At 37.1% G+C, this 13,025-nt stretch overlaps 1 protein-coding gene across 6 annotated transcripts in view; it reads left to right on the top strand.

The window, feature by feature from the left end:
- The window catches only part of LOC105036216 (mitotic spindle checkpoint protein MAD1), an 88,224-nt gene extending 87,134 nt beyond the window's left edge, over positions 1–1,090 (top strand). For 2 of the 6 annotated variants that reach the window (XR_012140134.1, XR_012140115.1), the window contains 2 exons: positions 75–187; positions 628–1,090. The gene's annotated coding sequence lies outside the window, so the exon portion shown is untranslated. Of the gene's footprint in view, positions 1–74; positions 188–616 lie in introns of all 6 variants that reach the window. The other 4 variants (XR_012140112.1, XR_830460.4, XR_012140130.1 and 1 more) reach the window with 3 other exon arrangements.
- Positions 1,091–13,025: the final 11,935 nt, after the last annotated feature.

Here is a 13,025-nt window from a genome sequence, read left to right as displayed (position 1 = left end):
GATTAAAAGCTACAAATCTGATCTTGGTGTTATCTGACTGTGAACTTCACTTTGCTGCACTGTATATATTGCAGCTCTGAGGAATGCAGCTTTTCCTGGGAGTGAAGGGGAGTATCAGTGCATAAAAATGGTCGAGATTGCATGAACTACACCAGCAGAAAAATTGATGCATCTTATGCTTAATTTGGTAATGTCTAAGTTATTTAGATGCGCAATTTTCAAAATGAACAAGAATTATGAGTCAAAGAATAAATCTTGTTGATAGCAAAGAGTATAGTGAACTAGTGAAATCAATTAACAGGTTATTGGTAGGTAACTAAGTTCACTGTTATAACCACAGGTGATTGGCTGTAAAGAGGAAAAGTCAATGGTAAAATATTTTTTGTCATTCTGAATATGTCATCATGGTAATTTCTGTTATTGCTGAAGGTAAAGCTGATTTTGAACAAAAAATGTGGAGAGATTATTGTTATGTGCAATGACGCAGTTTATTCAAGGGAGAAGTATTTGATGGATGATGATTATACTTGATCCAGTTCGTCGGAGTTGATTCAATAAATGTGTCGTGATATTTTCATGTACTCTCTCTTGAGTATTCTAAATTGAACATTTTCAGTGTTTATTTAGGTGTGCATGCAAAGGAGATAAACGTGGACGCTTCTACTAGAGGAATCTGATTACAAAGCAGAAGCCTGTGAAGATTAAAGAAAATAAGGGTGGAGACAGATCATGTGTTCTCCCATTGTGAGTTTTTATGAAAAAAGCATTTGATGGATGGTTGTTGAAATAGATTGAATAATTATTATATGTCAGCCGGCTATGACTCTCTTAGTTATTTTGGAGGAGCATAAAGAGAAGGAAACGTGTTTAAAAACTCCACGCAAAAGGTCCTATCGAGACCAAATTATAGGGTCAGTGGAGACTACAAAAAGGTACATGGTGGGAGACTACGACCCCCATCCTCAGTGTATGATGGTAGAATTTTCTTTTCTTTCTAAAGCTAAGATTTTGTGTTACAGTAGCGAAGATTTGCTATCTAAAACTAGCGTCACTGTTTTAGAGATTTATTATTATTGTTCTTGTTCTTGTTGTTGTTATTGTTCTTCTTCTTTAATACTAACCGTTATAGTAGTAGTTGTAATAATTGTTGTTCTTGTTGTTGTTGTGTTGTTTAGTGACACACAAGCAACAGTAATAGTAATAAGAATGTCAGTACTACAGTTGTCGTTGATGATGAAAATAGTGAGACACTTCTAATTCCTGCTACAAAAGAGTATGCCGTACAAAGGGCCACCACTTTTTCGTCGCCTTCATGACCCTTGCTAGTCTCTAGCTTTACTGAGACAGTGAAGGGTGGATAAAAAGGGGTTCTTAAGTCGTAGATAAAGTTGCTTGAGTGCTTCACCTGTTCACTTTTGTTTCTATTATTTTCATCCTTGTGGCTTCATTCAATGCATATCTCTGTGCCATAGTTGTATTCTTACGTGGATATTGCTTCATTGACATCTTTCGTGTCTAATTGTCAATATCTATGAATATCCTATGAAATATGCCGGCTACTTTAATATGTAACAGATAAAGAAGCCATCAAGGTAGAAGAAGGGGATGATGACGGCTAATACTGTATGCATTTGATGGATCTAATATCCTCTGTTTCTTTTTTGTGGCCAGACAATCTAACCTGTGTCCAAGTGCATTATTACTGCAGTAAAGGAGAAACTGGAAGGCTACATGAGTCTTCACTCTTTTACACAATATTGCAAACACCTGCTGAGCATTTGCTTTGATGCTATTACCGCTCGAGCGAGAAGTCGATTCCATCTCCTTAGTGGTGTTGATCCTTTGCTTTAGCAAAGATCGGGTTTTGCGAGCTTTAACTCCGCCGGCCTAGGGAGCCTAAAATTTCTAAGTGGAGTAGGGTTGGTTATGGATACGGAAATGGAGTTAGCGCCTCTCCTGCTCTGACAGCCTTGGCGCTCTCTCCACGTACACCCCGTTGTCTCTGGTTCAACATCGTTAGGAACCTATAACACCTCATTTTTTTTCCCAGGGAAGCATACAACTGGCTATTTGAAAGCCCAGATTTCTTCTCATACTAATATGAGATCGACAAATTACAAAGAGTGCTATAACCATTGTCGTCGAACTATAGTTTAAGAGACTTTGATAAAGGCTTTGGAAATTTTCATATAAAAGCATCATTGTCTGAGTGAAATTAGGGACCGACGTTTCCGTCGACGAAGGATAGGGAGATTCTTCCAACGCTGGGTGTTCTCTGGTTTGAGTTCTTTTTTAAAAATTAATAAATAAATAAATAACGTTGGAGAAGACAAGTCTCACTGCATGTAAAAGTTACCTGGATCTGTTCGAAATTTTTACTTCTTTTTTTAAAAAAAAAAAAAAAAAATCCCTACTGGGCCGATACCATTCGAGTATCGAACCCTGGCTTTGAGTTCGAGTTATCTAAGGGAATAAGAACAAAGAAAAGTAACTTGGATTAGATTTTGATAAGGGTGATGCATATTGGACAGAACAAGACAGCTCATATTGCAGTTTTTTCTTTTTCTTTTTACCTGCCCCATAAAAAGAAGTTTTATCGAGCAACCATGATAAGTTTGCCCCCTGCATATGTGAGGCATGTGTCCTTTTTCTCCGCTTCAGATAATGTATGTCGGAACTAGATTATTGTTATCTCTTGGAGGAGTTCACATTTTATATAATATAATTTCCATTAACTATATAGTAAAAGATCTGGGTCCAAATATAGAGACCAAATTATCGTTTGCCGAAATGACCTGTTGTGGTCAAGCATCAAGAATTATGCAATCTGATCCAGCTAAAAGCACGAAGTCATGATCCTTCTGGTTTTTGGTGTTTAGGGGGAAAAAAAAAATACTGGTTATGATGAGCCATGTGAATTATCGTTCCAATGTTTCTACTATTCCAGTAGGTACATTAATGTAGTGATTTCCCAAGAACAGCAAAGCCTCTCTCTCTTACTCTCTCATACGCTATGATGTCTTACATCCCTAGTTGCACCGCATGGCACGAAAAGTGGTAGGGGCCAAAATCCACTTGGGAAACAGGAATCAGACGACATGTTAGTTTCTTGCCTTGGTGTCTGCCACCATTTTTGTGGAAACACTGGCCATGCGTTCGCTTCCAACGAATGGCACATGATCTCAAGACCACCAAAAAGTTATGGTATGTCCGTACTCTGCCCTCTGTTGCTGGCCTTCCTCTTCCTTAGTACTCACAAACCTGCTAAAACCTCCTCTATGGAATGTCATTTGAAATCAACAGACATTGACCAAGGAAAAGAGACATACCGAATTATGTCGAATCATCAGCTCTTCGACGATTAATGGTGCCTGCAAGTTTTTTGAGCTTTGGGCCAAAAGAATTTTCAATCACACCGGTTTTGTTTCCAATCTTAGTTGTAACCAATACAAAATTTCCAAATGTCAAATTAACTAAGAAAAGTTAGGACTTCGAATGCTACTTGATCGAGAGATAGGAGTCTTATTACTACTAGTGGAGCTGAGCATCCAAATCGATACAAAGCATGCAAGCTAAGTACTCGAAAAAGGTGAATCAAAGCATATATACGGCTTATTGACTAGTATGGTCTTCTTACAACCTTTGCAATTGCTTATCGCATACTTATGCCTACTCAAAGAGGAAGTACATCCGGTCATCAAGCTTGCTTTGTGAATTATCATTGACAAGAATGTTAAGAGCACCATCAATCTTCTTGAGGGCAGGCTCTCCAAGGGTGGAGTTGTTTTATAGAACAAAAGCCATTAGTAACCAGTGGCTGTAGAAGAAGGAATAAATTAGCACAAGTCATGATGCAGCCATTCTGAGGTGTCCAACGACTGCTTACTTTTATTGGTTTTTAACCGTTGGGTGACAATGGAAAGGTAAGAGGTGTTTTGGAAAGTGTTGTTGGTCGGTTGTTTGTTATTGTTTCTTCGAAGATTGCTTTACATTGCTAGTGGAGAAGGGATGATCGTGTCTCCTTAAACTTTCCAACCCTAAATGACATCACCATGCAAATACAATCTAGGGTTGACTTGTAGGTGAAGCAAAAAAATAAAAAAAAAAAATACACCAAGCTGAAGTACAATGATTATCTAACCAAGTCTAACAGTCCATAATACGTATGTTTAGATCGTGGATAAAAGTTTCATTTATTTCTGTTGAGAGATCATTGCTATGAAATATTTCACCCTGATGAACACTGATTCGTACATCTGATAACATTTTGAGCACAATGTTATCTCATGGATGCTTGCATAAACGTAAACATTCTATGAACATAAAATCTGCAACTTACAGTAGCCATAAAACCTTATCCCAGCGACCATAAATTTACTTTCTTTTTTAATCGATTAAAAAGAATGGAAAGGAAATTCTCTCTTATAGGTTGTGGCCATTCTGTGACAATCCGGCCCAATTGGGCCCAAAACCAGCCCACAAAGCCCACAAGAAAAAAAAAAAAAAGGAAGCAAGGAGGAAGACTCCCGATCGGAGTCTTCCTCTTCCCCGATTCCGATCAAGAATCGGAGTCCTAGGGCCATTAAAAGATCCTAGGACAAGCTCTATAAGAATCCTTCCCCTCTCCTCTATGGGTAGACCCTACAGCCACCGTTGATTGCCGGAGATTTCTCTCCGATTTTTCCGTTGAAGCCACGGCCTCCTATTCTTGTGCTCGCCGGAAAACAGAGGCCGAAGACACCGCCGGAGCTCAGGTAAGGCTCCAACCTTTCTTCCTCTCCTTCTTCCGTTTCCCCTCTGGCCCCAATTATCATTGTCGGTCGCCGACTTTGCCAGAAATCGAGAAGAAAATGATGCTCTATTTTTCCTCTGTTCGGCCGAGCCATCTCCCTCCCTTTTCCGGCCACCAGCGCCGCCGTCCATGGCGCCGCACCCCTAGGTTTGGACCCCCACCCCTCTACCTATCTTCTCCGAAGGTCATGGCCGTCGGTGATCGGCCAATGACCAGAGAAAATTCAAGGAAAGGGGCGGTCCCCTGTTTTTCTATTTTTTTTCTAACTTCCCACCGGCCGAATCTCGCCGTCGGCCATCTCCGGCTCCATCGCCGTCGGTCGCCGTTGCCGGACCACCGACCGTGCCGCTGCAGCCCGTCGGACCACGAGCGACGCCCCTCTGATCCCCTCCCGTTCGGCCAAAGAAGAGGAAAGAAGGAAGAAAAGAAGAAGAGAAGAAAAAGAAAAGAAAAAGGAAAAAGAAAAAAAAAAAAAAGAAAAGAAAAAGGAAAAAGAAAAGAAAAAGGAAAAAAGAAAAAAAAAAGAAAAGAAAAATATAATAATAAGAAAAGAGAAAATTTTCCTCTCTCCTCTCTTTTTTCCTCTCTTTCTCTCTCTCTATTGTCTCTCTCTAAAAAGAAAAAGAAAAAGAAAAAGAAAAAGAAAAAGAAAAAATATATATAAATATATATAAAAAAAATAATATATATATATGTGAGAGAAAGTTTTTCTCATCTCTCTCTTAAGTCTTTCTCTCTCTAGAATTAGACTTTCTCTCTCTACCTTCTCTCCACATTTTCTCTCTCTAAATTTTCTTTCTATTTTCTCTCTCTAGACCTTTCTCTCTCATTATGGATTTCATCTCTCTAGGGTCATTCTCTCTCTCTGATTACATCACAAACCCTAGGATAAACTCGAGATGAAAATATGATGATCTGGAACTGCTCCGAAATTCATGCAGTAGGTCGGATCCCGATCCGATTCTTTTTCGAAATTGATAATATCAATCATGGTTATTCTATATTAAGTCACCTTGATAGGACCTCTGATGATCTCAATCATGATTGCCATTTTTAAAAGATACGAAGATTCTCTCTCCACTTTCTCTCTCTACTTTCTCTCTCTAAAAAAAAATCCTATGAATCCCTTATTAGGCTATCTTCTTCACTCCTAGGGACCTATGACTTTAAATCGGGTTAGAGCCGAAGGGAGAGATTTATAGACTGATTATCAAATCGGTCATTTCTTTATATTATGTAATTTTATTAAAAAAATATGAAATTTATTAATGATTTAATATTTTTAAATAGGACTGTCTGATTCTTTTAAGGAAGATTAAAAGGTCCTGGACGATCGAGGTAAGTAGATCTTATGCTCCTTATTTATTTTTAAATGATCATGTTTTTATGCAAAGAATTGTTATTGATAAAATCATAATTTTTCATAAAATAAGGATCAGCATATATGATATGAAAAAGCATGTTTTATTATGAGCATTGATTTCATGAATATGTCTTATGAAAATAGCATGATTATGAAGCATGAATTTCATTGTTTTTTCATCTATGTATATGTATGCTTTAAGAAAAAGATATAAAGATTTCAAAGGCTCTCAGATGGCTATGAATGAATCCCTTCGGGAAGGTTGACATCCGGAGCTAGCATCCACACGAAACATGGCCCTGCCAGCGGGTATAAAGGTGGCACAAGAATTAAGAACTCTGTCGATTAAAAACATGGCCCTGTCACGGGTATAATAGTGACCTTAGCACGAATATCTGTGAGCAATGTTTTGAAACATGATATGAATACATGATGAAAATGATTTACGATTCATAATTGTGAAATATACATGATTTATGCATGCATGATGAATCTATAACTTGTTTTGTTATATGTTCTATGAAATGCTTTATTTTGTATTACCTGCTATTTTCTAAATATTGCATTATCATGAAAAACTTATGCTTGATCCGATAAGAAAGTGCAAGTTCTACTTACTGGGCTAGTGTAGCTCATATTCTTTTTGTTTTCTCTTTTATGTACAGAGAAATAAGGTTAGGATCGGCAAAAAGAATCCAAGCTTGAAGATCGGCATAGCAAGTTGAAAAATTTGGCAACAGAAGTTTAACTTATTTTATAATCATGGATTTGTAGTTATTTATGAATGTTGATATTCAGGTTAGTACTTACTTTTGGATTTAGATGCTCTGAACCCATATTGGTTCAATTATTTGATGAATAATAGAATTAATTTTTTTATTTGACGGATTTTAGATGATTATGATGAATTGGTTTCGTGTTATCGTGGGTTCCATCCCTCGGTAGCATGGCCGTGTTATGTCCCGGATTTGGGGCGTGACATTTTATGGTATCAGAGCCAGGTTATAATCATTGGGGATTATGATATAAATGATATAAATGATAAGGATATGATAGAATAATATCAGAGCTTAGGTTTAAGATCATTGAGATTATAAAGTGATATCAAAATTTTATGTATGATCAATAGGATGTGACCGAGTGGAGTATAATGGATAACATCAGAGCTTAAGATTATGATCATTAAGGACGTGATAGAATGATATAAAGTTTAGATTATGATCACTAGAGAATATGACTTAAGTGGTATTTGAGCTTAAGATTATCATTATTCGAGATTGTGACTTTAATGATATTTGAACTTGAAGCTAAGATCATGAGGAACATGATAGATATAAAAGAAAGGATTCAATAATTTGATTTCGAATCAATAAGTATTATGATGAAATTTATGTATAAATGGCATATGATGTCTATAATAGAATTGACGAGTTATATCTTAGATTTCAATTAGCAAGGTTGACCTGAGTACGAGAAGTGCTGACCTTAGAATGAAGTGGGAGGTATTGATATATTATGTTAGGTATATTTGATAATATTGAAATGCTAAATCTATATGGATAAAGGATATGATAATTTTACTGATTTTGATGTTAATTACTTTGCAAAAAAAAGGTTGGTTTGGAAGTTGTCTAAATGATGGTAAGGTAAATCGAAGGTTAACTCAAATTAATTCTAGATATATTGGATTCTTGAGGGATGGTGAAGCTTATGTAATAAGTTCAAACATAGAAGGTGGATGAAGATTTAATTTTGATGTGCTATGCCTAAAATATAGTAATAACAAGGAAATCTTAAATTTTATCCTAAATTATATATGAAATCTGAAAGTTGAATTTATCTTTGGTTGATTTAATATACAAAGATATTTTTATTTTTTATAGATTTAGATAACTTGGTAAATTGAGATCAGAGTGCGCAGCAAAAGCATGGTGGTCTGAATTGATTAGAAATATTAATCCTTTAAAGCAAAAGATATTATGAAATACGTTAGTTGTAAATAAGAAAGGATTTTACTGATAATAAATGGATGCTAGAAAAAAAAAAATTTTTTTCTTCGAATTATTGATCGAAAAGAGTAAGTTCTAAGACGGCGTATCATTTCGTATGTAAAGATTCATTGGAGTAATCATGAAGAGAAAGAGGCCACATGGGAGCTTGAAGATGATATGAAGACGAGATATCCACACTTATTTGAAAATGAAGGTATGTTAAATTTCGAGGACGAAATTTTTTAAGGAGGGTAGAATGTGACAATCCGGCCCAATTGGCCCAAAACCAGCCCACAAAGCCCACAAGAAAAAAAAAAAAGGAAGCAGGGAGGAAGACTCCCGATCGGAGTCTTCCTCTTCCCCGATTCCGATCAAGAATCGGAGTCCTAGGGCCATTAAAAGACCCTAGGACAAGCTCTATAAGAATCCTTCCCCTCTCCTCTATGGGTAGACCCTACAGCCACCGTTGATTGCCGGAGATTTCTCTCCGATTTTTCTGTTGAAGCCGCGGCCTCCTATTCTTGTGCTCGCCGGAAAACAGAGGCCGAAGACGCCGTCGGAGCTCAGGTAAGGCTCCAACCTTTCTTCCTCTCCTTCTTCCGTTTCCCCTCTGGCCCCAATCATCATTGTCGGTCGCCGACTTTGCCGGAAATCGAGAAGAAAATGATGCCCTATTTTTCATCTGTTCGGCCGAGCCATCTCCCTCCCTTTTCCGGCCACCAGCGCCGCCGTCCATGGCGCCACACCCCTAGGTTTGGACCCCCACCCCTCTACCTATCTTTCCTGAAGGTCATGGCCGCCGGCGATCGGCCAATGACCGAAGAAAATTCAAGGAAAGGGGCGGTCCCCTGTTTTTCCATTTTTTTTCTAACTTCCCACCGGCCGAACCTCACCGCCGGCCATCTCCGGCTCCATCGCCGTCGGTCGCCGTTGCCGGACCACCGACCGTGCCGCTGCAGCCCGCCGGACCACGGGCGACGCCCCTCTGATCCCCTCCCGTTCGGCCAAAGAAGAGGAAAGAAGGAAGAAAAGAAGAAGAGAAGAAAAAGAAAAGAAAAAGGAAAAAGAAAAAAAAAGAAAAGAAAAAGGAAAAAGAAAAGAAAAAGCAAAAAAAAAGAAAAGAAAAATATAATAATAAGAAAAGAGAAAATTTTCCTCTCTCCCCTCTTTTTCCCTCTCTTTCTCTCTCTCTATTGTCTCTCTCTAAAAAGAAAAAGAAAAAAAAAAAAATATATATATATATAAATATATTAAAAAAAAGAAAAAAAAATAATATATATATATATATGTGAGAGAAAGTTTTTCTCATCTCTCTCTTAAGTCTTTCTCTCTCTAGAATTAGACTTTTTCTCTCTACCTTCTCTCCATATTTTCTCTCTCTAAATTTTCTTCCTATTTTCTCTCTCTAGACCTTTCTCTCTCATTATGGATTTCATCTCTCTAGGGTCATTCTCTCTCTCTGATTACATCACAAACCCTAGGATAAACTCGAGATGAAAATATGATGATCTGGAACTGCTCCGAAATTCGTGCAGTAGGTCGGATCTCGATCCGATTCTTTTTCGAAATTGATAATATCAATCATGGTTATTCTATATTAAGTCACTTTGATAGGACCTCTGATGATCTCAATCATGATTGCCATTTTTAAAAGATACGAAGATTCTCTCTCCACTTTCTCTCTCTACTTTCTCTCTCTAAAAAAAAATCCTATGAATCCCTTATTAGGCTATCTTCTTCACTCCTAGGGACCTATGACTTTAAATCGGGTTAGAGCCGAAGCGAGAGATTTATTGGACTGATTATCAAATCGGTCATTTCTTTATATTATGTAATTTTATTAAAAAAATATGAAATTTATTAATGATTTAATATTTTTAAATAGGACTGTCTGATTCTTTTAAGGAAGATTAAAAGGTCCTGGACGATCGAGGTAAGTAGATCTTATGCTCCTTATTTATTTTTAAATGATCATGTTTTTATGCAAAGAATTGTTATTGATAAAATCATAATTTTTCATAAAATAAGGATCAGCATATATGATATGAAAAAGCATGTTTTATTATGAGCATTGATTTCATGAATATGTCTTATGAAAATAGCATGATTATGAAGCATGAATTTCATTATTTTTCCATCTATGTATATGTATGCTTTAAGAAAAAGATATAAAGATTTCAAAGGCTCTCAGATGGCTATGAATGAATCCCTTCGGGAAGATCAACATCCGGAGCTAGCATCCACACGAAACATGGCCCTGCCAGCGGGTATAAAGTTGGCACAAGAATTAAGAACTCTGTCGATTAAGAAACATGGCCCTGTCACGGGTATAATAGTGACCTTAGCACGAATATCTGTGAGCAATGTTTTGAAACATGACATGAATACATGATGAAAATGATTTACGATTCATAATTGTGAAATATACATGATTTATGCATGCATGATGAATCTATAACTTGTTTTGTTATATATTCTATGAAATGCTTTATTTTGTATTACCTGCTATTTTCTAAATATTGCATTATCATGAAAACTTATGCTTGATCCGATAAGGAAGTGCAAGTTCTACTTACTGGGCTAGTGTAGCTCATATTCTTTTTGTTTTCTCTTTTATGTACAGAGAAATAAGGTTAGGATCGGCAAAAAGAATCCAAGCTTGAAGATCGGCATAGCAAGTTGAAAAATTTGGCAACAGAAGTTTAACTTATTTTATAATCATGGATTTGTAGTTATTTATGAATGTTGAGATTCAGGTTAGTACTTGCTTTTGGATTTAGATGCTCTGAACCCATATTGGTTCAATTATTTGATGAATAATAGAATTAATTTTTTTATTTGATGGATTTTAGATGATTATGATGAATTGGTTTCGTGTTATCGTGGGTTCCATCCCTCGGTAGCATGGCCGTGTTATGTCCCAGATTTGGAGCGTGACACAATCAGTGATTCACAAATTGTATCCTAAGGGCAGAAGTAACTATCATAACGTCCGAAGTATTTGACTTGGTGGACTTTTGTTGGTTTACTTCCTCATTAGCACCTTAGAATGTGGAGTAGTTTCTTGTCAATTAAGCACAGGATTGCTCAACGTCTTATCAAATAGAATCCGGCTTAGAGCATTATGGACCTTGGGGCCACATGAAACGTAAAATAACATCAAATAAGATATTTAGTTAATCATGTACTTTCATGTGGCTACAGAGCTGGCTCGATATCCATTTGAATTTTCTCGGCCTGGATGGAGACCATGAGAGACCACCATTACTCTGTGGTCTCAACTTGAGGGACCTTATGTGATCTTACTCTCTTATCAGTGGTCTCTATAAGGGAATCGATTGCATGCTGGGTGGTGGTTTTCTTATCCAATCAGTCTGGTTGGGCATGGATTAAAGCTTCATGCTCACATTTTCAGTGGTTCAAGCTTAAGGCACTCGTGTGCACCCACATGATATTGGAGAATGTTAAACTGCTCTTAGGATTGAGAGTTGTGAAAAATAGCTTAAGAGCATGGATGTCTTCAAGTTCATGCAAATACGCATAGCATTAGCACCAACAATTTAGGAGGAAAAAAAATAGGTGCAGGCACCCATAAACTCATATGCATATATAAATTAGGTTGGACCTAGTTAGTAGTCTTCCATCAAATGCAGCTTCAATTGCTTTCCATCTGAACAAAGTCTAGAGGGCATAGGTTTGCATTAGAACCGCAGGAGTGCCAACCATTTGGTACGCTAGCTGAGTTGACAAACTGTGGATCCAAGTCATCTTCTGTAGAAATCTTTAATCTTCTGTATAGATCATGGCATTTATTTCACTTCTTTCCCCTTACATACCTGAATGGTGGGGGTGAATAAAGCCTTAAGGAAAGTGGCAATGCTACACACCTTGAAGTCATCCTTATTTCCAAACTTTCCATCTCTCTTTCCTCTGGTACCAACAATACTCAGCCGCATCCAGGCTTCCGATGCCTAAACATTTTCTTTGAGTTGGCGAAGTTTTCTGGAACATGTCTATATGTTGATAGGTAGCTAGCCAAAGTCATTCCTCTAATTAATGGATAGTAGTTGTTGCATTAATAAAGCACAAGATAGCACATACTTTACAACCAAAGTTCCATTCGTAGTTACAAGGAAAAGGTTGATAGGCCAAAAGAAATCCAGGCGAATATCTGAAGATTATACTGTTTCTCACTTTACAGATCATCCAGAAAATTACAATGACTAATATATATATATATATATATATATATATATATATATATATATATATATATATATATATATATATCCCATTCCTCCATAAATTAATTCTTGTTTTCTTCTCTATCTTCTTTCCATCCAAAGAGTCCTGAGACTTGAAGACCAGCCACATTTAGAAGGCATTTAAAATGGGAGCAACTAATACAGATAACTGCTCTCTCTCTCAAAAAAAAAAAAGGTATCACTGATGAGAGATCAACGTCGATACAGTGTAAACCTGCAGATTTGGAGGGGCACGTACAAAGAACACAAGGTGCAATTCCGTGCTGTATCTATTAGGCAATGCATGGTCTCGTGCATAGATGGCAGAGAAATAGGCGAGGGTAAACAAATACAAAAGAACATAGCACCAACTTCAACCCAAGGAAGTACGATGGAAAGAAGTGAAATGAATGCCATGATCTGTCTCCATGTCTGTTCGTACTTGTTAGATATGTATAATCAAATCAGAAGAAGTCTTTCAAGTTTGTGCTCCCCGAAGTAACCAACAGAAAAACATGCTAGTTAATATACAGTCTCCTCATTTTCCTTGACACTGCCGCGCAATATGTTCAAATTTATTTTTGTTCACTGAGAAAGTAGAACATAAAGTACTACCTCAAGTTGTAGTTCCTCAC

The sequence above is a fragment of the Elaeis guineensis genome, chromosome 1 (genome assembly GCF_000442705.2).
Source record: "Elaeis guineensis isolate ETL-2024a chromosome 1, EG11, whole genome shotgun sequence".
NCBI lineage: Eukaryota > Viridiplantae > Streptophyta > Magnoliopsida > Arecales > Arecaceae > Elaeis > Elaeis guineensis.
Note: the sequence above shows the minus strand (reverse complement) of the source record. Positions and strands in the feature narration are given on the sequence as shown.